Below are 21,790 nucleotides of genomic sequence, written 5' to 3'. Positions count from 1 at the left end.
AATCACTTTTCAACTGACTCCAGAGTTCTCTTCCTTGACCCCCAGCCCTTCCCTCTCTGGCTCCTGGGCACCCTGTGATGACTCCATGATAGTCACTTTGGTCACCTGGCCAGGACCTTCCCACCACAGGGCCCTAGCATATCTTCTTCCTTCTGCTCTGAATACTAGTTTCCAAAATAGCTGTACTTCTTTCTCCTTTATTTCATTGTGGTCTCTCTCCTGGTAATGTCTCATCAGAGAGGTTCTTCCAGGTCATTCCATGTAAAACGCCATGTACCATGGGCTCCAGCAATCCCATTTCTAGGAATATACCCTGGAGACATGCCTGTGCCTCTGCCATATGCATTAAGAAGCCCCATGAAAAATGTACAGAGCAGCCTGCTTCATAACAGCAGAAATAAGAAACAATCCAAATGCTTATGGAAAGTCGAATTAACAAATACATTTTGGTCTATTCAAATGATGGAATGCTATACAGCAATGGAATCAATGGAACTTCATACAACAATTTGGGTGGCTCTTAGGAGCACATTGTTGCTAGAAAGAAGAAAGTTCCTAAAGATTCACACAGTCGCAATCTATTTATATAAAGTTCAAAACATGCACTACTAATCAGCATATTGACTAGCAGTGCAGACATCCATGGTAAAATGGTCAAGGCACACCAGGGAATACAAGTCAATACAACCTCCAGGGTGGGGGTTATCTCTGAGAGGAGAGGCAATGTGATGTGGGTAGGAAGCTGAGAGCTTCAAAAATGCATTATTTTTACAATCAGTTTTGATAGATATTACTTTGTATCATCTCAGCATTTGATAAAAATAATGTACTAGTTAGGGTAGGTGTAGTAATTAGCAGACCTACCCAGCCTCACCCCCATTCAGTTAGCTTAAAGAAAAAAGGTATATTCCTTTCTCACATAACAGGAGTTGAGGCCCATGTGGCTACACTCCCCACAGTCATCTGGGGACCCTGGTGCCATCTGCAACATGTGGTTCCCAAGGCTGGTGTGGGGGCACTGGCCCACTCAGCCAGAGGGGGTAGAGCCCAAAGGAGCACACATTTGTCCCTTACTTTGCTGTGGTCACTCCTCGAACTTTATTTCCTCAGGAATTGTACATTCAATTTCAGAAGAACGAAAGAAGAGATATCAGAACATCCTCAGAATTCTCTTGAAGGGGCAGGATCACAAATGACTTTTAGTTCCTCCTTATGTTATATTTTCTAAGTTTTTTCAATGAGGTCATACTAATGTTAAATTATCCACAGGCCTCAGTTGACCCAAATGCCTGATGGACATGATTTGTCTAAGTAACTAATTATCTCCTTTTGGTTTTTAAAAATGAATATGCATATATCCAAACACTAAAATAAGTTATAGACTCAACCATTTCAAACAACTGGTCAAATAATACAGAGAAGTAAATTAAAACAGTCAATTTTAGCATCAAGTAATGACTGTTTTGTCTTACTCTGCAAAGTAAGTATTGAAACTACTAATGTCAAAATCCTGTGCCAGGTACTCTATTTAGTTTGTTTTTATAATAAAGGGATAAAATAATTCTAAAAAAAACCTTTCAATTTGGTCATAATATATATCTCAACTGAATAAAAGAAAAGCAATTTCTGTATTTATCAGATACTAATTCATTTGCTGATTTAATACACAAATGAAAGTATTTTATTGTTGTAGGAATACATATGTGAATATGTACTTTGAGTCTGAAAAGTTCTATTTTTGGATCTCATACACTCCAGAGCTTATAAATAGAGTATGACTTTTAAGTATTTCCAAATGCTTGGGTTCTTTATACTCAGGATGCAAAAAACCTAAACAGTGATAACACAATATGTGATAAACCATTTTTCCCAGGAATATCTAAACTGGACAAAAGCTATAGGGGAAGGATGGCTCCCATGCTGTACTCTAAGGAAAGCCACAGATCTACTCTTTGGGCTCCCAGTTCAGACAAGTACCCATGGGTGCTGATGATATAAATATGAATGAGGACTCATGTGTGCTTCTTTAGAGGCTGACAGCAAGAGGAGGTAAGAAAGGCATGCAAACACCTTCTGTGGACCAAGGTAGCTGAGAAGTGTGTATAGAGTTGTATGTAGAGGGGTCCATATGCCCCATTATTTGTGAATAAGGTGTGAAGCTTCCCAGAAGAGGAACAGGAAGGGCAGTGCAGAGGAACAGCATATACAAAGGCTTGGGGGCTTGCAAAACCACTCCCTCCCCAGCAAACTGTACAGATGTGCTGGGATTCCAGGGAAGTGGGAGCTGATCAAGAAAAAAAGAAATGGCCATAAAGTGGCACACAAGAGCTTTATGGAGTGATGCTTACATGTGAGAATTTTCTCACAGGAGCAGGCTATGCACCAGAGACTGCTTGGGTACTCTGAAGGGGAGGAGGGCAGGGGAACTACCAGGAGAGAGGGGGAAAAGGGGGAGGGTTCTGTGTCCAGGTGATGTTACTCAACAGCATCGTGGGAAGTCTGGGTCAGAGAGGTCCAAAGGGCAGCAGCAGCTTGGGGTCTCATAGCCTATCTTACCAATGGCCAGCAGATGCTGGGAAAAGATTCACAGGGAATGCAAAGCAGGAAGGCTCTAAATGGTCCCATGTCATCACTGTAGGTCGGCGGGGTCCAGTCTGCACTTAGCCCTTCACCCTGAAAGTCAAGGGTGCGGGGTAGGTCCTGTCACTACGCTGGGTGGGAAGGGGATGAAGGCACCCTCCCACATCCTTAGTTCCCACCCTCAGGCCCTCCAGGCCTCCCACCCTTCTAGGTAGATTGGTGTTCATGGTGTCCTCTGACCCCCAAGGGTTCACAGCATGGATTTTGCTTAAGAACATTTCAGGGGCTCCTGGGTGGTTCAGTCAGTTAAACGTTGACTTTTGATTTTGGCTCAGATCAGGATCTTGAGATTGTGATGTGGAGCCTCATGTGGGGCTCGTCCCCAGCTAGTTGGGAGTCTGCTTCAGAGTCTCCCTTTCCTTCTGTCCCTCTCACCGCACGCTCTCTCAAATATTTTAAAAATCAACATTGAAGACATTTGAGAAATCTTTATCATCTCTGCAGAGGTGCCTTCAAATGTGTAATAGCTGTGTAAATGCTTTTTCTTTTTTTAAATTTTCATTTCTCTGGAATAAATTCCCAGGAGTGCTACTGCTGAAAAAAAATGTATAAAAAATCTGCTTACGTGTGCTATGTTTGAAACAAAAGGATGTGTGAAAGTTTTGAGTTTGGGCTGGCAGGATTGGAACTAACAGGACTCAGACTGCAGGGAAGAAACAACCAGCGTAGGACCCAATATGCCGATCTTTGGCTCATTTATAAAACGTGGGGTCAGCAGGGCTGCTCTATATGGTTTGACAAGAGAGGACCAAAGGGATACTCTCTCAAACCGAATCCTAAAAATACATGTTTTGATTTCAAAGTCTGACATGGATTTTGCAAAAATATCACTTGTTTTAGAGGACATATATATGAATTCAGTGGCTGGCTATACCCAGGCATGTATCCTGCCATGGTCCCTGGTGTCTAAGCAACAGCATCCGTACTATGGCTTTCGTGGGGGTGGAGCCCTGCCCCCAATAAAACCACTGCAGAAAAGCTTTTGCAGAAAGCAGAGCTAACTTGTGGCTCAGTCTTCTCACTGAAGCAAACTGTCTTTTCTGCAGCCAGCCCCAAGCTACTTATTGCAATCAGCAGCGGCAGCCACTTCATCAATTAAAGTTAGGTCTTCCAGCCTTTATTCTGAAAATCACATTTTGAAAAGAATCTGAATCCTGATTTTCATAAAGCCAAAGATAGTTAAGTCGACTGCCAAAATGAAAGATGCTGTTCTGATAATTAAGCGGTGCTCTACTGAGATTGACAGCCACCCTCTAATGTGGGTGCCTACCCGGCCTGAGAGTGCACCCTCACTCTGCATTCTCTACCTTCGATCCGCACATTTTCAAGAAAGAAATGCACTTCATTCAGTTAAACTGTTTCAGTTAAAAATTCCCAAGGCAGCTTTTAAAAACTGCAATCAAATCGAATCCTGAAGATCTGAGAAATGAATCAGTGTAGGTCGCTTGGATGTTTGCCAACCTGGTAGAATCTGGTAGACTCCAAGAAGAGTATTGATTATTTGTAGTTTCTAAAGAAAGCCTTCTAGCTCTTTCCATCCAATCCTACCAGGAAGCCTACTAGCTCTCCTCCCACAGTGCGTATATACATGCCAACAATGGAGACCACCTCAGTTCGGGGGTGGGGGCCCAGGCTTTGTACCTCCGCCAGGTTCTTCCCTGGGGAGCCAAGGGGCTCTGGAGAAAGAATGGCCCCACTAAGCCCTTGGCATAGTTAGACAGCTGCCATGGGCTGCTCATCAGTCCACACTACCTACCAAGAGAGAAAGGCTGTCTGGCCTCCCAGGGTATTTTCTGCTGTTCAGATTAAGGGAAATCCTGCTCGTACCCTTTGTCTACAAAATGGTCAAATTTTAATAATGTAAAGATTGGGATTTGGGACAGAATCCCAGGTGGAGAGCCCACTGTGCTGTGTTAAGACCTGAGGGCTGGGGGCTGCACCTGCCCACAAGGCCTATTTGTGCATCCAGCAGGGAGGGATTCAGGGGGTACTAACTGTGTGTTGCTTTGGGGAGCCTCATGGTTCTACAGCCATGACACTATCCTTAGTAGAGGCTCAGGCTCTGACCCTGGTGATAGATAGTAGCTCCACTGATCTCTGTATGCTCCTGAAGATTTCTGTCAAGACTTATATTCAGAAAAATGTCTGCAAACAACTGCCAGAGCAGTACGTAAGGGAGAGCTTCACCTAAGGTGTACTGAGTCAGAAACTGGCTTGGGCAGGTGGCTAGAAATGTCTCAGAGGAAACTTGTGGCTCCCACCCAGGAATCTACAAGAGGATCCCTGGGGCCAAATCAGGTGCTCTGACAAGATGAGCAATCATGCTGAGGGCCTTGATGAAGCCACCCCTCACCTCTGTGGTTTGGACTTTAGATAGGCTGTTGGGCTGGAAAGTAGGTCCTGCCTGACATTATCAGGCCTGCATGAGCTATGACAGCAGCCAGAAGCTTTGGTGAGCAGAGGCATGAAGAACAGGGCAGCTTGGGAGGGTTGCAGGGCTGAGGAGGGTGGAGAAATAGGCTCTGCCTCTCGGTGCAGTGTGCCTAGGATGTTTGGTCCGGCCAAAAGAAAACCGATCTATATTTGTCTGCCTCTTTGCTTTCACTGTGGTTTTAGGTTTTTTTTTTTTTTTTCTTTCTTTCTTTTGGAAAGGATTTGCACATTGGATTAGCGGTAGAAGTCACTTTCATTCATTTGCTTTCTCCTTCCTTCACTCATTTATTCACTGTCTGAGTATGTAGCATGTATCAGGTATTGTGCCATCTTTTTTAATCCTAATGCAGACTTTAAGTAGTGGGATGATGATGATGTCTATTTTAGCACTAAAGAAAATCAAATATCTTAAAGAAATCAAATAGCTTGCTAAGCTCACACATGCACAGGGAATGCAGCCCCACCTAGAACTAAGAACATCTAAAATCCAGAGCTCACTCTCTGAAAGATGACTTCCTGTTGCCTCCCCATACCAGACCTGGCCAATTCACAGACCTGGGAAGTGGAGAAGGAAGACAAATATTGTTCCAGTGTCTCAAGAACAGGAGCTGGTGTAGAATAGTCTTATGTACATATTAAGTTCTAGTTTTACTATCATGTTTTGTGTATTTCCCAAATTACCTGCCAGTATGGTAGAAAGAGACAAATTGAATTCTTAATTTACATAAATAGCAAATTGTACATAAACACAAAAATTATGTGTGCATTATCTAAAAAAATATATAGATACATATACATGTTTGCGATGTTTTCTGTCCTGCCTGAAACATTTAAAACTTATTCCATTCCTCTTTCCATCCAGATGAGGCCCTCCTACCTTGTTCTCATTGATATAATGCCCCAAGGGGAGCATCATAGAGAACAGGGAGGGGCTGGGACACAGTGTCTGAGGCAGGGGCTGTGACTGATCTGTAGTGGTGCACTTGTGTGTGGTGTGTGCATGTGCTGTGTACACAAGATGATATATGTGTGGGGATAATATATGGGGTGGGGGTAGGGTGGACATGAAGTATGTCTATGCTATGTGTATAAGTTGTGAGTATATGTGGTAAGGTATATATTATGTGGCATCTGTGTGGAACGTGCTGATTCTGCACGCATTTGTGGTGGGTGTAGTATGTATGTTGTGGTATAGAGTATATGTGGACATATGTGTGGTATGCATGGCTTATATGGTGTGCGTGTGGTGCTGCCCAGCATGTGTGGTGTATGTGAATGGTGATTATATATTGTATGTTGTGTGTGATATAAATGTGAGGGGTCTGGGTGCATGGTGTGTATGTGTGTGTATGGGGCATGTACATGTGTGTAAGGTGTAATGTGTGAATACATGTGAGATATTTGGACATATGTGAAATGTGTGTACCTGTAACATATGTGTGTTCAATGTGTATCATGTGGTTAGCATGTGTGCTCCCTAATGTGTGTACGAGTTGTGTGGTGAGAATGCATCTGTGATGTGTGGTATGCGGCATGTGTTTGGAAGCATGTGTTGTATGGAATGGGTGTGTATCTGTGGTGGGGCATGGGCATACAGAGTAAAAAGGGCGGTATGGATAAAAATGTTGTATGGTATGTGCATGTTGTAGGTACAGGTGGTGAATGTGCACTGTGTGGTGTGTGTGTGTCACAGGTACATGCTGTATTGTATATGCATGCATAGGCTCCTGAGAGCAGCCTTGGATCCCTATATGGCATCACAGCTACCAAGAACCCTGGATAGTGAAGAATGGGGAGATACAGTGGACACAAAGGGGTATACTGGAAATAGTGGCCATGAACTCAGTCTTATGAGGATACTGGATTTGAAATCCTAGCTGTTCTCTGAAAATAGACCCAGGCCCCCTGGGCTGAGCAGATGACTGATTTTCTTCACCAGTCTGGGCCTGCATCCTGGGTATAGAGCTGGGGAGCAGTACTAAATGTTGGCTTTAGCAGTATGAAAACTGTGCAAGTGGTGAGGGGTTTCCTGGTAGGGAAAGCCATTAGGGAATGCCTTCATGCTCACCTCCCCCATCACTGATCTCCTGCTGGGAACTCAGGCCTACAATCATGGAACAAACAGATTAGAGCAGAGAACATCAATTACTTTTTCAGACTCATTTTCTGAAATGGCTTAATCGATGCCTCAGACCAAGTGTTCTGTCGATTATATGAGGAATTCTTGTGGCTATGCTCCTGAGACACTGCCACAGTGTTGTAAGGGAAGAGTCCTCAGGACTTTGCTTATTGGGAGCTGGGCTCTCCCACTGCATTTTGTTTCTCCAGCCACTAGGGAGCCTGTGCTGATCGCAAGGACAGAGAATGATAAAGGATAAGGCTCACATTTTCCAATACTGAATTCTATCTAGTGGGACTCTGGAACCCACAAAGTGCCACCATCACAAAGGTAGCAGTAACCACACCAACAGGCCGTTCTGGATACTCTAGGCATCTAGTCTTCACTGTAGCAGAATATTACTAGGAACAAAGCTCATTACCTAAACCAAAGTTAAACATCTAGAGGACCTGCAACCAAAATCATGGTTTGGCTCCAGTGATCTACACATATCCTTACATTCTAATCATAGCTTCCTTTTGCTTGCAATGTCTAGCCCAGAAATACAGAATAGCCTATACTTCCTAGAAATATCCCTCCTGCTAGAGCTACAGGGCTGCTGGAGAACTTTGCCTTACTATTTAACACTCTTACTCTCAAAGCCTGGCGAGTTTACTTAAGCTTCTGGGAGATAAAGACAAAGTAGTGCAAAGTTAGGGCAGGTTTATGGAGGTGTCCATTATAAACATACACATCAGCATGCATTAAGGTACACAGCTAGAAAAATATTAAATTCTTCTCAACATGGGAAGTCACTTCTTAATACTAGTGGTACATGGAGTTGTTTAAAATAAACTAGTCAGGATGTAGATGTCTAACAAAATTAGTGGGATTTTCTAGTATGACTAGCAACATAGATAATCTATGCTCATTATTTTGAGAAAAATTCTTTTTCTTGCAAAAATGTATGAGGTCACACATGAAACTGATACATCTCATGCAAAAGTCATCTGTGTAAACTATAATACTACAAAGATGCAAAAACTGATGCCAACAGCTGTCCCACTAACTGTCTAATGTACAACTTCTGTTTTGGAAGTCAGTAGTCTTCTGTTCAATTTGGCAAAAAGAGCTACCATCTGAGGACTGAGTTGGTGATATTTACAACCACTCTTTTCCACATGTGAGTTAAAAAATATTTTATTTCAACATTAACTATATAATGTTGACATCAACCAGCTTGGGATTCTTTGATTAAAAAAAATCATACAAAAACTATAATACGCTTATTCCAATATTGAAACATTTATCAGTGATATCACAGTAAAAAAATTCAAACCATACTCTGAAGTTTTGTTTCCGGAAACAGAGGATTAGGTTGTTTCAGACAAACACTCACACTGGAATAACTAGGAAACATGGTGAAATATAAGAAGGAAGGCTGTTTGATGACATTGGGGAGTGCAAAGGCAGTAAGGAATTTTAAGGCTGAGGTCTTGGAGGGGATGCAAGATGAGAGAGGTAAGCCTAGCATCAGAAGCTACTTCCCCATTGCAAATACCACCAATGATAAAAGCTGTGGCTGAGAGGCTGAGAAGTTGAGCAGAACTTTCAATAAATCTTCTGTGTCTAGGAAGACAAAACTCAAAACTTAGGGCCCAGAAAAGAACAGATTTTGGTCAGCACCCTAGGCTTTCAGCTGGGAATCCAGAGGGCTATACCCAAGAGTCAGAGTGAACAAAGAAGAGAGCATCTGTAGCGTGGACATAAGTCTGGCCTCAAATCACTTAAATCCCTGTTTGGCTTAAAGTGGTCTTGAACTGATAATACCCCTATCCCAGCTGTCTTGAATAGGCACATTTAATCCTCTCTGGAAAAAGATAAAATCACTCAGAGCCTAAAATTATATCTCAAAATTTTAATACATTATATCCACACTCAAAATGATCAGAATTATGAGAAATCAAGACAGGACAGAAAAATAAGAGAAAAGCAGACAGGAGGAGCAGAAAAACAGGAGATCTAGACAATGGAGGTATTAAACATATACTTTAAAATAATTATAACTAATATGTTGAAGTTAAAGACTTTTGGCAAGGAACTGGGAAATATAAAAATAAACCAAGTGGTAACTCTGGAACCGAAAAATAGAATAACTAAAAATAAGAACTCAGTGGGTATGTTTAAGAGCTGACCTGGTATCCAGGAAAAGACAATTGATAAACTGGAAGATAGGTCAGAAGAAAAACTATAGTCCTTGGGAAGCCTGGGTGGCTCAGTGGTTGAGTGTCTGCCTTCAGCTCAGGGCATGATCCCAGGATCTGGGATTGCATTCCACATCAGGCTCCTTGCAGGGAGACTATTCTCCCTCTGCCTGTGTCTCTGACTCTTTCTCTCTGTATGTCTCTCATGAATAAGTAAATAAAATCTTAAAAAAAAGAAAGAAAAACTCAGTCTGAAGCAGACAGACAGACACACACACACACACACACACACACTCAGAGCAGGGCATGAGGGTGGTAGTAAGGGATATAAGCATAAAAGCATGAGCACAAGCACAAAGACCATAAGACCCAAAATATGTATGATTGAGTCCTGGAAAGAAAGAATATAGAGGATAGGATGGAAGCCACACTTAAGAAAGATAATGACAGAATTTTCTAAAAGTAATGAAAGATATTAAGTCACAGGTTCAGAAGTGATAGGAACCCCAAGGAGGAAAACATAAAGAAAACATAAAGGAAAACATAAAGAAAACACAAGTAGGCAATTTATGATAAAACTGCTGGAAACCTAGGATGAAGAACAAAATTTTAGAAACAGAATCGAACAAACAAAAAAGACATATTACCTTCAAATGAGCAATAAGAAGGTAGACAGTTGACTTCTCAATGGAAATAATGAAGGCCAGAAGAAAATGGAATGAGATCTTCAAACAGCTGAAAGAAAATAAATGCCAATCTAGATTCCTATGTCTTGTAAAAGTTACCCCTTTACAGTAAAGGCAAAATGAAAAAAATTCAGATAAACAAAATCTGAGTACATTTATTGCCAGTGGGCCACACTAAGGCAAACACTAAAAGGTATTCTTTAGGCAAAAGGAAATGACTCCAGTCTGAAGCTCAGAGATGTGGGAAAGCATAAAAACAATGGACAGTTTTTCTGTGTTTAAATTGAATACTGAATCTGTAGAAAATAATATTGCTTTAAGGGTTTAAAATAGAATCAAATTATGGGACACCATTGGCATAAAAGGCAGGACAGGGTAAATGGAGTAAAATTCTAAGCTCCTTGAACCTTCTGAAGTGTGATAAAAGTACTAATTTAAGGGAAACCATTGTCAAGGATGCATGTTGCAATCTCTGTAGTTACTGCTAAAAGGATAGTAAAGGGATATATAGCTAAGAAACTACAGAGAGAAAGTTAAGTAATAAAAATTTTGACTTCCACAAAATAAGATAGAAAAGATTTAAAAAATAGGACAAACAAAACTTAAACAGTGGGATGTTAGATCTATAACCAAATATATCAGTTATCACATCCAATGTAGGTAAACTAAATACTCCATGCTGAAGACAGATTATCCTAGCAGATTTTTAAAAAAACCTTAATTATATATTGATTAGAAAAGCTACATTTTAAATACAAGGTGTCAGAAAAGTTGAAAAAAAAATGATAGAAAAATATATAGTGCAAACACTAACCAAAAGAAAGCTAATGTAGAAATACTAATATCAGAGAAGTAAGCTTTAAAGAAAATAAAACTTCAGTAAAGATAGAAAAAAATATTTATAATGATAAAAGGGTCAGTCCAACACAAGACTGGATGTATTTAACCTCAAAGTATATAAAGCAAAAGCTGACATAAAATAAAAGAGGAATACACATGTCTACAATCATAGTTGGAGATTTTAATCGAGTGCTGTCAGTAACTGAGAACAGGTAGACAAAAATAAATCAGTAGAGATTTAAATGCAGCCTACTACTGGCTCCTCAGCAATGGAGTATCTTATTGTCCACACCAAAGACATGTGGCCCTTGTGTTTCAGTCCTCGTTTAAGGTGTGTGGGACCAGGACCTGGAAGCTGGCACCTTCAGCTACTCTGTCCTTCACTCTCTCTTTGTCTATCTAAGTCATAAACTGAATCCCAAAGTGGCTAATTGTATCTCTAACAGCTGAACCAGTGTGTCTGTGTGTTAGACAAAAATCAATTATTTCTAATTATCAAGAAAATAATTAGACAATCCTCAAATTCTTGGGAATTTGGCATAAATATCCAGTCTTCAATATAAATATCTGAAAAGAAGACACTGAACTGAACATTAATTCTCTCTCTCTCTCTTTTTTTTATGATAGCCACAGAGAGAGAGAGAGGCAGAGACATAGGCAGAGGGAGAAGCAGGCTCCGTGCACCGGGAGCCCGACGTGGGATTCGATCCCGGGTCTCCAGGATCGCGCCCTGGGCCAAAGGCAGGCGCCAAACCGCTGCGCCACCCAGGGATCCCTGAACATTAATTCTCAATAGGGAAGCACTGGGAGCCTTTCCCCTAAGATCAGGAACATGACAGGGATGTCCACTCTCACTACTGCCATTCAACATAGTTCTGGAAGTCCTAGCCTCAGCAATCAGACAACAAAAAGACATTAAAGGCATTCAAATTGGCAAAGAAGAAGTCAAACTCTCCCTCTTCACCGATGACATGATACTCTACATAGAAAACCCAAAAGACTCAACCCCAATATTGTTAGAACTCATAAAGCAATTCGGTAGTGTGGCAGGATACAAAATCAATGCCCAGAAGTCAGTGGCATTTCTATACACTAACAATGAGATTGAAGAAAGAGAAATTAAGGAGTCAATCCCATTTACAATTGCACCCAAAAGCATAAGATACCTAGGAATAAACCTAACCAAAGAGGTAAAGGATCTATACCCTAAAAACTATAGAACACTTCTGAAAGAAATTGAGGAAGACACAAAGAGATGGAAAAATATCCCATGCTCATGGATTGGCAGAATTAATATTGTGAAAATGTCAATGTTACCCAGGGCAATTTACACGTTCAATGCAATCCCTATCAAAATACCATGGACTTTCTTCAGAGAGTTGGAACAAATCATCTTAAGATTTCTGTGGAATCAGAAAAGACCTCGAATAGCCAGGGGAATTTTAAAAAAGAAAACCATAGCTGGGGGCATCACAATGCCAGATTTCAGGTTGTACTACAAAGCTGTGGTCATCAAGACAGTGTGGTACTGGCACAAAAACAGACACATAGATCAATGGAACAGAATAGAGAATCCAGAAGTGGACCCTCAACTTTATGGTCAACTAATATTTGACAAAGCAGGAAAGACTATCCACTGGAAGAAAGACAGTCTCTTCAATAAATGGTGCTGGGAAAATTGGACATCCACATGCAGAAGAATGAAACTAGGCCACTCTCTTGCACCATACACAAAGATAAACTCAAAATGGATGAAAGATCTAAATGTGAGACAAGATTCCATCAAAATCCTAGAGGAGAACACAGGTAACACCCTGTTTGAACTCGGCCACAGTAACTTCTTACAAGATACATCAATGAAGGCAAAAGAAACAAAAGCAAAAATGAACTTTTGGGACTTCATCAAGATAAGAAGCTTTTGCACAGCAAAGGATACAGTCAACAAAACTAAAAGACAAGCTACAGAATGGGAGAAGATACTTGCAAATGACGTATCAGATAAAGGGCTAGTTTCCAAGATCTATAAAGAACTTATTAAACTCAACACCAAAGAAACAAACAATCCAATCATGAAATGGTCAAAAGACATGAACAGAAATCTCACAGAGGAAGACATAGACATGGCCAACACGCACATGAGAAAATGCTCTGCATCACTGGCCATCAGGGAAATACAAATCAAAACCACAATGAGATACCACCTCACACCAGTGAGAATGGGGAACATTAACAAGGCAGGAAACCACAAATGTTGGAGAGGATGCAGAGAAAAGGGAACCCTCTTACACTGTTGGTGGGAATGTGAACTGGTGCAGCCACTCTGGAAAACTGTGTGGAGGTTCCTCAAAGAGTTAAAAATAGACCTGCCCTACGACCCAGCAATTGCACTGTTGGGGATTTACCCCAAAGATACAGATGTATGAAACGCCGGGACACCTGCACCCGATGTTTATAGCAGCAATGTCCACAATAGCCAAACTGTGGAAGGAACCTCCGTGTCCATCGAAAGATGAATGGATAAAGAAGATGTGGTTTATGTATACAATGGAATATTCCTCAGCCATTAGAAACGACAAATACCCACCATTTGCTTCAACGTGGATGGACCTGGAGGGTATTATGCTGAGTGAAGTAAGTCAATCGGAGAAGGACAAACAGTGTATGTTCTCATTCATTTGGGGAATATAAATAATAGTGAAAGGGAATAGAAGGGAAGGGAGAAGAAATGTGTGGGAAATATCAGAAAGGGAGACAGAACATAAAGACTCCTAACTCTGGGAAACGAACTAGGGGTGGTGGAAGGGGAGGAGGGCGGGGGGTGGGGGTGAATGGGTGACGGGCACTTGACGGGATGAGCACTGGGTGTTATTCTGTATGTTGGCAAATTGAACACCAATAAAAAATAAATTTATTATTAAAAAATAAATTTTTAAGTGGTTAAAAAGAGAGTATGTGACAGAGACCATATGTAGCTGGCAAATAAATGTACTTATTATCTGTCCTTCTGCAGAAAAATGTTTGCCAATTCCTGATTTAAGTATCCATATCAAGTAGTTTTAAAAACAGCAAATTTAATAAAAATATATTGGAAGAAAAAAGGGGAATAAAAAATAGACAAGACAAAGAAAAAATAGTGAATGATAGATTTATAACAAAATATACCGCACGACCCGCACTGCCTTGGCGCCGGCTTCCTCCGCCCCCCCCCCTCCTGCCCTCCCCGCTCTCCCCTCCCCCCTCCGCCTCCCCTTTCTCCTCCTGCCTCGCCGCCTCCTTCTTGGGTGCTTCTGCCATCTCTACACGACTCAGGCTCTCTGTCCCTGAGCATCCGTGTTCAGTCTCCTTTGTGGTCCCGGGGTGCAGCCACGGCGGGCGGCGGCGGGGGCCCCTGGCGGGGTCTGTAACCGGAGCGACGGGGGCGGGTGGCAGCGGCCGCCCCATCAGCCTGGTCGCTGCCTCCAGGCGACCCACAGCTCATCGCTCTCATTGCCTCGCAGCTCAAGAGCAGGGGCCTGTTTGACAGCTTCCCTGGGACTGCCTGGCCGACGTGTACACCAAGCCAGCTTACCAAAACCTGAGGCAGAAGGTGGATAATTTTGTGCAACACATCTGGACAAGCAGGAATGGAATCCTACAGTGAACAAAAAACCAGTTGCGAAACGGTCTGAGGCAGAGTGTGGTTCAGTCAGGGATGTTGGAAGCTGGAGTGGACAGAATCATTTCTCAGGTGGTGGATCCCAAACTACACCACACCTTTAGACCACAGATAGAAAGAGCAATTCATGAGTTCCTGGTGGCCAAGAAGAAAGAAGCTGTGCCAGCACCCCCTCCAGAGCCTGAGAGCCAGGACCCCCCAGCTCCATCCCAGGATGCTTCCTAAGAGTATGTCTGACACCTTTTGGAAGCTCCATTGAATTAACCGTGAAGAGATGGATTCGGTTACTTAAGAGTACAACTTCAGAATGAAGACAGGCCGAGGTCATTAATGATTGCAGCATGCAGCCCTGACTGTGGGCAGTGTCCAGATTGAACAGGCAGTAGCAGAGTTGACCATGTGTGCTCCCTCATTGTGCTGTCATCTGGTCAGCCTGTCAAAGGGGATGACACCCAGTAGACACTACAGAGGTATAAAGAAACACTACATCAGTCTGGGGTTGTCCTGAATCAAACCTTTATACTTGAACTTGAAGACTGTGTGGATTTTAGGGTTTTTGTGTTTGGGTATCCCTAGAGGGGCTGTAGCTATAGTGAAGGAACGTAATCAGTTCCAAAGATGCAATTTCAAAGAATGACAGTGAAGGATAGCATGGAGTAGGTATTAGTGTGTATTTGTCAACTAGAATGTTTAAGCCATTAGCACCAAATAGCTCTAAAGTTGACGTGACCCTCTTGTACATGAATCTTGTAGCTTCAGCTTCTTTTCCTCTGTAAGAGGTGATGACACATGGGACCCTAGAATGTGAAGAAGTGCAGACACCAGGTATAAGGAAAAACATGTACAGGCTCTCTGTCCAGGGCTGCTTCCTATCCTGCAAAGGCTTATGAATCTTGGGTGTGTTTATTTTATTCTCATGTTGTGTTTTTTTAGAAAAGTTGAATGATCAATAAATGGCTTAAGTTTTGTAATAAAAAAATATTCCAAGAATTTATAAAGATAAGTTCAGAACTCAATGAAAGAGACAACTAACAATAGAAAGAGTTAATAAACCCACAAAGTGATTCTTTGAAGAGACTTAAAATAATCAATAACCTGGGCAGGCCTGATTCTCTATATCTACCTCCACCTCTATCTAAATGGAAAAGAAGGAGACACACAAGAATATACATTGTATACATGTATACAAAGTGCAAGAACAGGAAAAACTAAAGATGTTAGAAGTCATGACTGTGGTTATTTCTAGGGAGAAGGAAGGTTTAGTGACAAAGACAGAAGGAAAAGGACTACTGAGTTGCAGACAATATAATAGTTTTTGATTTACAGCAATGATGATTGCAAAGGTGATACACTTTGTGAGAATTCATTAGGCTGTATACTTATAATTTTTTATAATTTCTGTATGTATATAATACTTCAAAAGGAAACTTAAAATATCATTTTTTTGTATCAAATTTCAAATACTTTGTATGTCTTGCTAGATTTACTGTGAACCAGGTTTTGCACAATGTCACATGGAAGGTGGTTACTTAGAATTATACTTGATTTTAAAAAAAGCTATTAATACAAAATTCACAAATTTCTCTAGAATTTCCCACATTAGGAAGTTACTTGGCAGTTAGCTTAGTTGTTTGGCAGTTAGTCTTAGGACTCTGTTCAGAGAGCACTCTGGACATGTATGGTCACACCATGCTGCAACCCTATGCCCCACCTTCCTGTTGAACCAATCAGGTTCAACTTTCACTGGGGCTGGTCACTGAAATACTTTGTTTTGTAGGAATGTAAAATATTGTTTTTCTGTTGACTTATTATCCTTTGCTAACCCAAAAGGCCTTACCTTTATTATCTGATCTAAGATGTTCCTAAACAAAGCAAATATATTAAAAGCTTTTTTCATTTAAGAAAGCTATTAGTTTGTAACAAATAAAAATAAGCATGCTTATAAATATAAATTTAAAAATATAAACAAATATGTAGTTTTATACATGTGTACCTTTTTTGGTACAAAGATCTTATTTATTTATTGATTTGACAGGGAGAGAGCACAAGCAGGGGGAGTGGCAGGCAGAGGGAGAAGGAGAAGCAGGCTCCCCACTAAGCAGGGAGCCCAATGCAGGGCTTGATCCCAGGACCCTCAGATCATGACCTGAGATGCTTAACCAACTGAGCCACCCAAGCACTCCCATTTGTACCTTTTAATTAGTCTATTATGATTCACTCTTGGTCTAAATTTAACACCAAATTAAATGCAGCGTATTTATTCTTATAGGCCTGATTATTATTACTAAAATGAATCATACATGAAGAAAAGGGAGTATACTGAAAGCTGCAAGATCATGACATAAGCATTACTATTTTACAACAAATGTGGAGCATGCTATTAGAGGAATACTCATGACTAATTAGGCATATGACACGTAGTGACAGAAGACATAAGACTTTCTAAATATCAGGAAAAAAATGAATTTGAAACTAGCATTTTTCAAGGGCTTCTCAGTTATTCTATTGGGTTCTTCCCAGATGGACTTTGGCACATGTAGTCCTCAACAGTAAAATGGGATAAAATTATAGTGGATGAAAGGCTTGATTGCAATTTGTATAAACTATTGATAACTGTCCTCTACTGAGGCCCTATTTTGTGTCATTATGGTGCTGTATGTACATTATTTCATTTAATCACACCACTATTTAACAGCTACAGAAAGAGATTCAAAGAGTCAAACTCCTTGGCCCAATGGTCTAGCAGGCCAGAAGGACTCGACCTTAGACACGGAATGGTCTAACTGGCTTCAGACAACTTCACAGAAACACTTCAGTACTGGATACTCCTATTGGCCCTGCTTACAATTTCCCTCCCCTACTAGCATCTGCTTCAGTCTTCTCTGCATGTGGGAGAAGTGGTGGCCAGACTTCAAGACAGCCCCCACTTACTGTAATTTATACCTTTGTGTGGTCCCTGCCATAAGTGATGGGATGTCATGTCCAAGATTATGTTATAAAATATTGTGGCTTCCACTGTGGGAATGTCTGTCTGTCTGTCTCTCTCTTTTTCATCACTCACTCTGGGGAAAGTCAACTGACATCTTATGAGGATAATCAGGAGTGTAGAGAGAAATAGAGGTCTCCTGCCAATCATGAATGCAGAATGGAGGACTGTTGGCTACCATGCAAGCCTGGAAACAGAGCCTCCAGCCCCAGTTGAGCTTCAGGTAATGGCAGCCAAACTTGACTGTAATCTCAGGAATGACTTGGAGCCAGAAAACCATCTAGCTAAACCATTCCTGGATTCTTGACTCTGGTGATTTAAGCATCCATAAAGTAGTCAATATGATATACTGTTAATGAAATGATATATAAATAGCATATAATCACCTCAATAGATGTCAAAAAAGCATCTGAAAAAAATTCAGCATCCTTTAAAAATGAAGGATGTTTCATTTGTGACAACATGGATGAATCTGGTAGGTATTATGCATAGTGATATAAGTCAGACAGAGAAAGACAAATACAGTTGACTCTTGAATAACAGGTTTGAACTGTGTAGGTCCACTTATGTGTAGGTCTTTTTGATAAATACAGTACAAGTATTTCTTCTTATAAGTGTATCTTCTTTTTCTTATGATTTACTTAATATTTTCTTTTCTCTAGCTTACTTTAATTGTAAGGATACAGCATACAATACACATAACATACAAAGTATGTGTTAATCGACTGTTCACATTATTGGTAAGGCTCCTGGTCAACAGTAGGCTATCAGTAGTTAAGTTTGGGGGGAGTCAAGAATTATATGTGGATTTTCAATGTGGTATGCTGGCACCCCTAACTCCCATGTTGTTCAAGGGTCAACTACTGCATGGCATAGCTTTTGTGGAGAATCTTAAAAAAACAAAACAAAACAAAACAGAACAGAACAGAACAAAAAAACAGAACTCACAGAAATGGAGAATAGAAAAGTGGTTGATAGGGCCTGGTGAGCAGGGGAAATAGGGTGAGGTTGGTGAAGAATTCAAACTCTCAGTTATAAGATAAAAAACGTCGGAGAATCTAACATATAACATGGTTGCTATAGTTGGTAACACTGTAATGTATAGCTCAAATTTCCTAAAAAAGAAGAACTTAAATTTTCTCACCAAAAAAAAAAAAAAGAAGAGAGAGAGAGAGAGAGAGAGAGAGAGAAGGAAAAGGGTAAATATGTGATATGATGTATGTATTAATTAACTTGTTAGGGGAATACTTTCACAATGTATACATGTATCAAGTCATCATGTGTACACTTCAAATATCTTGTAATTTTATTTATCAGTTAGACCACAATAAAGCTGGAAAAATAGTTCAAGGTGATAAAGATTTCTCTGATGCTTTTTCTTAAAGATTTTTAGGTGTTAAATTTAAGTCTATCATCCATTTTGAAGTAATCTTTGATATAGGCATGAGATACAAATCAAACTTCATTTTTTTTTTTGCAAATGAATATCCAATCATTCCACCATCATTTATTTTATTTTATTTTTTAAAAAGATTTTATTTATTTATTCATGAGACACACACACACACACACACACACAGAGGCAGAGACACAGGCAGAGGGAGAAGCAGGCTCCACGCAGGAATCCTGACGTGGGACTCGACTTAGACAAAATGAGAAGACAGAGTAATTTATTCCAAATGAAAGAACAGAACAAGGCCATGGCAAGGGATCTAAGCAAAACAGATATAAGTAAAATGCCTGATGGAGTATTTAAAGTAATGATCATAAGGATACTCACTAGACTTGAGAAAAGAGTGAAAGACATCAATGGGACTCTTAACAGAAAGATAAGGAATAACATAGTAGAGATAAAGGGCTCAACAAACAAAACGAGAAACAGATCTTACGGAATGAACAACAAGATGGTAGAATTAGAGGAATGAATTAGTGACCAAGAAGACCGAATAATGGAAAGCAGTCAAGCTGAACAAAAGAGAGAGAAAAGAATTATGCAAAATGAGAATAGACTTAGGGAACTCAGTGACTCTATCAAATATAATAACACTCACAGTACAGGAGGCTCAGAAGTAGAAGAGAAAGAAAGGGGGGGAGAGAATATTTATTCATAGAAATAATAGCTGAAAGCTTCCTTAATCTGGGAAGGAAACAGGTATCTGGACCCAGGAGGTACAGAGAACCACCAACAAAAATCAACAAAACCAGATACACACCAAGATATATTGTAATTAAATTTGGTAATAAACTGCTAAAGAAAAAAAATATAAAAAGCAACAAGACAAAGGAAGACAGTACCTTACAAGGGAAACTCCATATAGCTAGAAGGAATTTTTCAACAGAAATTTTGCAAGCTAGAGAAGGTGACATGATATATTTAAAGTGCTGCATGGGAAAAATCTGCAGCCAAGAATACCCTATCCAGCAAAGCTATCATGCAGAATAGAAGGAAAGATAAAGAATTTCCCAGACAAACAAAAACTAAAGGAGTTCATGATCACTAAACTAGCCCTGCAAGAAATATTAAAGGGGACTCTGAGTAGAAAAGAAAGACCAAAAGTGGCAGAATGAAGTTAGAAAACACAAAAGCACTCACAAAATAAAAGGATGTAAATATATAACATGTACCTCAAGTGTGAGGAGGAAAGGAGTAAAGAATGGGTTTAAACTTAAATGACCATCAACTTAATATAGACTTGTATGTGCAGAAGTTATTTGCAGAACTAATAACCATATATCAAAAAACAATAAATATGTGAAGAATAAAGAGAAAGAAATCCAAATATATCACTAAAGAAAACCAGCAAACCATGAAAGAAAGATGAGAAAACCTTCAGAAACAGCCACAAAAGCAAATAATAGAATGATAACAAATACATATCTATCAATAATTGCTTTAATGAAAATGAACTAAATTCTCTAATTGAAAATCACACAGCATGACAGAATGGATAAAAAAGCAAGACACACCTATATGCTGCCTATAAGAGAATTATTTTAGATCCTAAATACATCTGCAGATCGAAAGTGAGGGGATGGAGAAACATCTATCATGCAAATGGATATCAAAAGAAAGCCTGGGTAAGAATACTTATACTGGAAAAAATAGACTTTAAAAGAAAGACTGTAACAAGAGACAAAGAAGGACACTATATAATAATAAAGGGAACAATCCAATAAGAAGATACAACAATTGTAAATATTTATGCACCCAACATAGGAGCACTCAAAACATAAAAACAGTTAATAACAAACATAAATGAACTGATTGATAATAATACCTAACAGAAGGGAACTTTATCACCCTACTTACATCAATGGACAGGTTACCTAAATGGAAAATCAACAAGGAAACAATGGCTTTGAATGACACATTGGACCAGATGGATTTAACAGATGTATTCAGAACATTCCATCCTAAAACAGCAGAATACATTCTTCACAGATGCACATGGAACATTCTCCAGAATAGATCACATATTAGCCCACAAAACAAATCTCAACAAATTCAAGAAGGTCAAAGTCATTATCATGCATCTTTTCTGATGACAGCACTATGAAACTAGAAGTTAGCTACAAGAAACAAACTGGAAAGACCACAAACACATGGAGGTTAAATAATATGCTACTAAATAATGAATGAATAATGAATGAATGAATAAACCAGAATATCAAAGAAAAATTAAAAATAAACCATGGAAACAAATGAAAATGAACTGAACACATGATGCTCCAAAACTTTTGAGTTGCAGCAGAAGTGGTTCTAAGAGGGAAGTTTATAGCAATACAGGTCTACCTGAATAAGCAAGAAAAATCCCAGTAAGCAACCTAACTTTAAACCTAAAGGATCTAGAAAAAAAAAACACTAAACAAAACCTAAGACCAGCAGAAAGAAGGAAATAGTAAAGATTAGAGCAGAAATACACGATATAGAAGCTTTAAAAAGCAATGGAATAGATCAATGACACCAGGATCTGGCTTTTTGAAAAAAAAATCAATAAAATTGATAAGCCTCTAGCCATACTTATCAAGAGAAAAGGAGAAAGGGTTCAAATAAACAAAATCAGAAATGAAAGAGGAGAAATAACAACCAACACCACAGAAATAAAACAATTATAAGAGAATATTATGAAAAATTATATGTGAATAATTTAGACCACCTGGAAGAAATGGATAAATTCCTAGAAATGCATAACCTACCAAACTGAAACAGGATTAGAAAACTTAAAAAGGCCAATAGCCAGCAAAGAA

At 39.8% G+C, this 21,790-nt stretch overlaps 1 protein-coding gene and 1 pseudogene across 3 annotated transcripts in view; one reads left to right on the top strand and one right to left on the bottom strand.

The window, feature by feature from the left end:
• OTUD7A (OTU deubiquitinase 7A) overlaps window positions 1-21,790 on the bottom strand; it is a 380,270-nt gene that overhangs the window by 114,208 nt on the left and 244,272 nt on the right. The window lies entirely within an intron of this gene.
• On the top strand, window positions 8,590-15,049 carry LOC121489429 (annotated as a pseudogene).

This window comes from Vulpes lagopus, chromosome 4 (assembly GCF_018345385.1).
Source record: "Vulpes lagopus strain Blue_001 chromosome 4, ASM1834538v1, whole genome shotgun sequence".
Lineage (NCBI taxonomy): Eukaryota > Metazoa > Chordata > Mammalia > Carnivora > Canidae > Vulpes > Vulpes lagopus.
The sequence above is the reverse complement of the archived record's forward strand: the minus strand, read 5'-3'. Positions and strand labels throughout refer to the sequence as shown.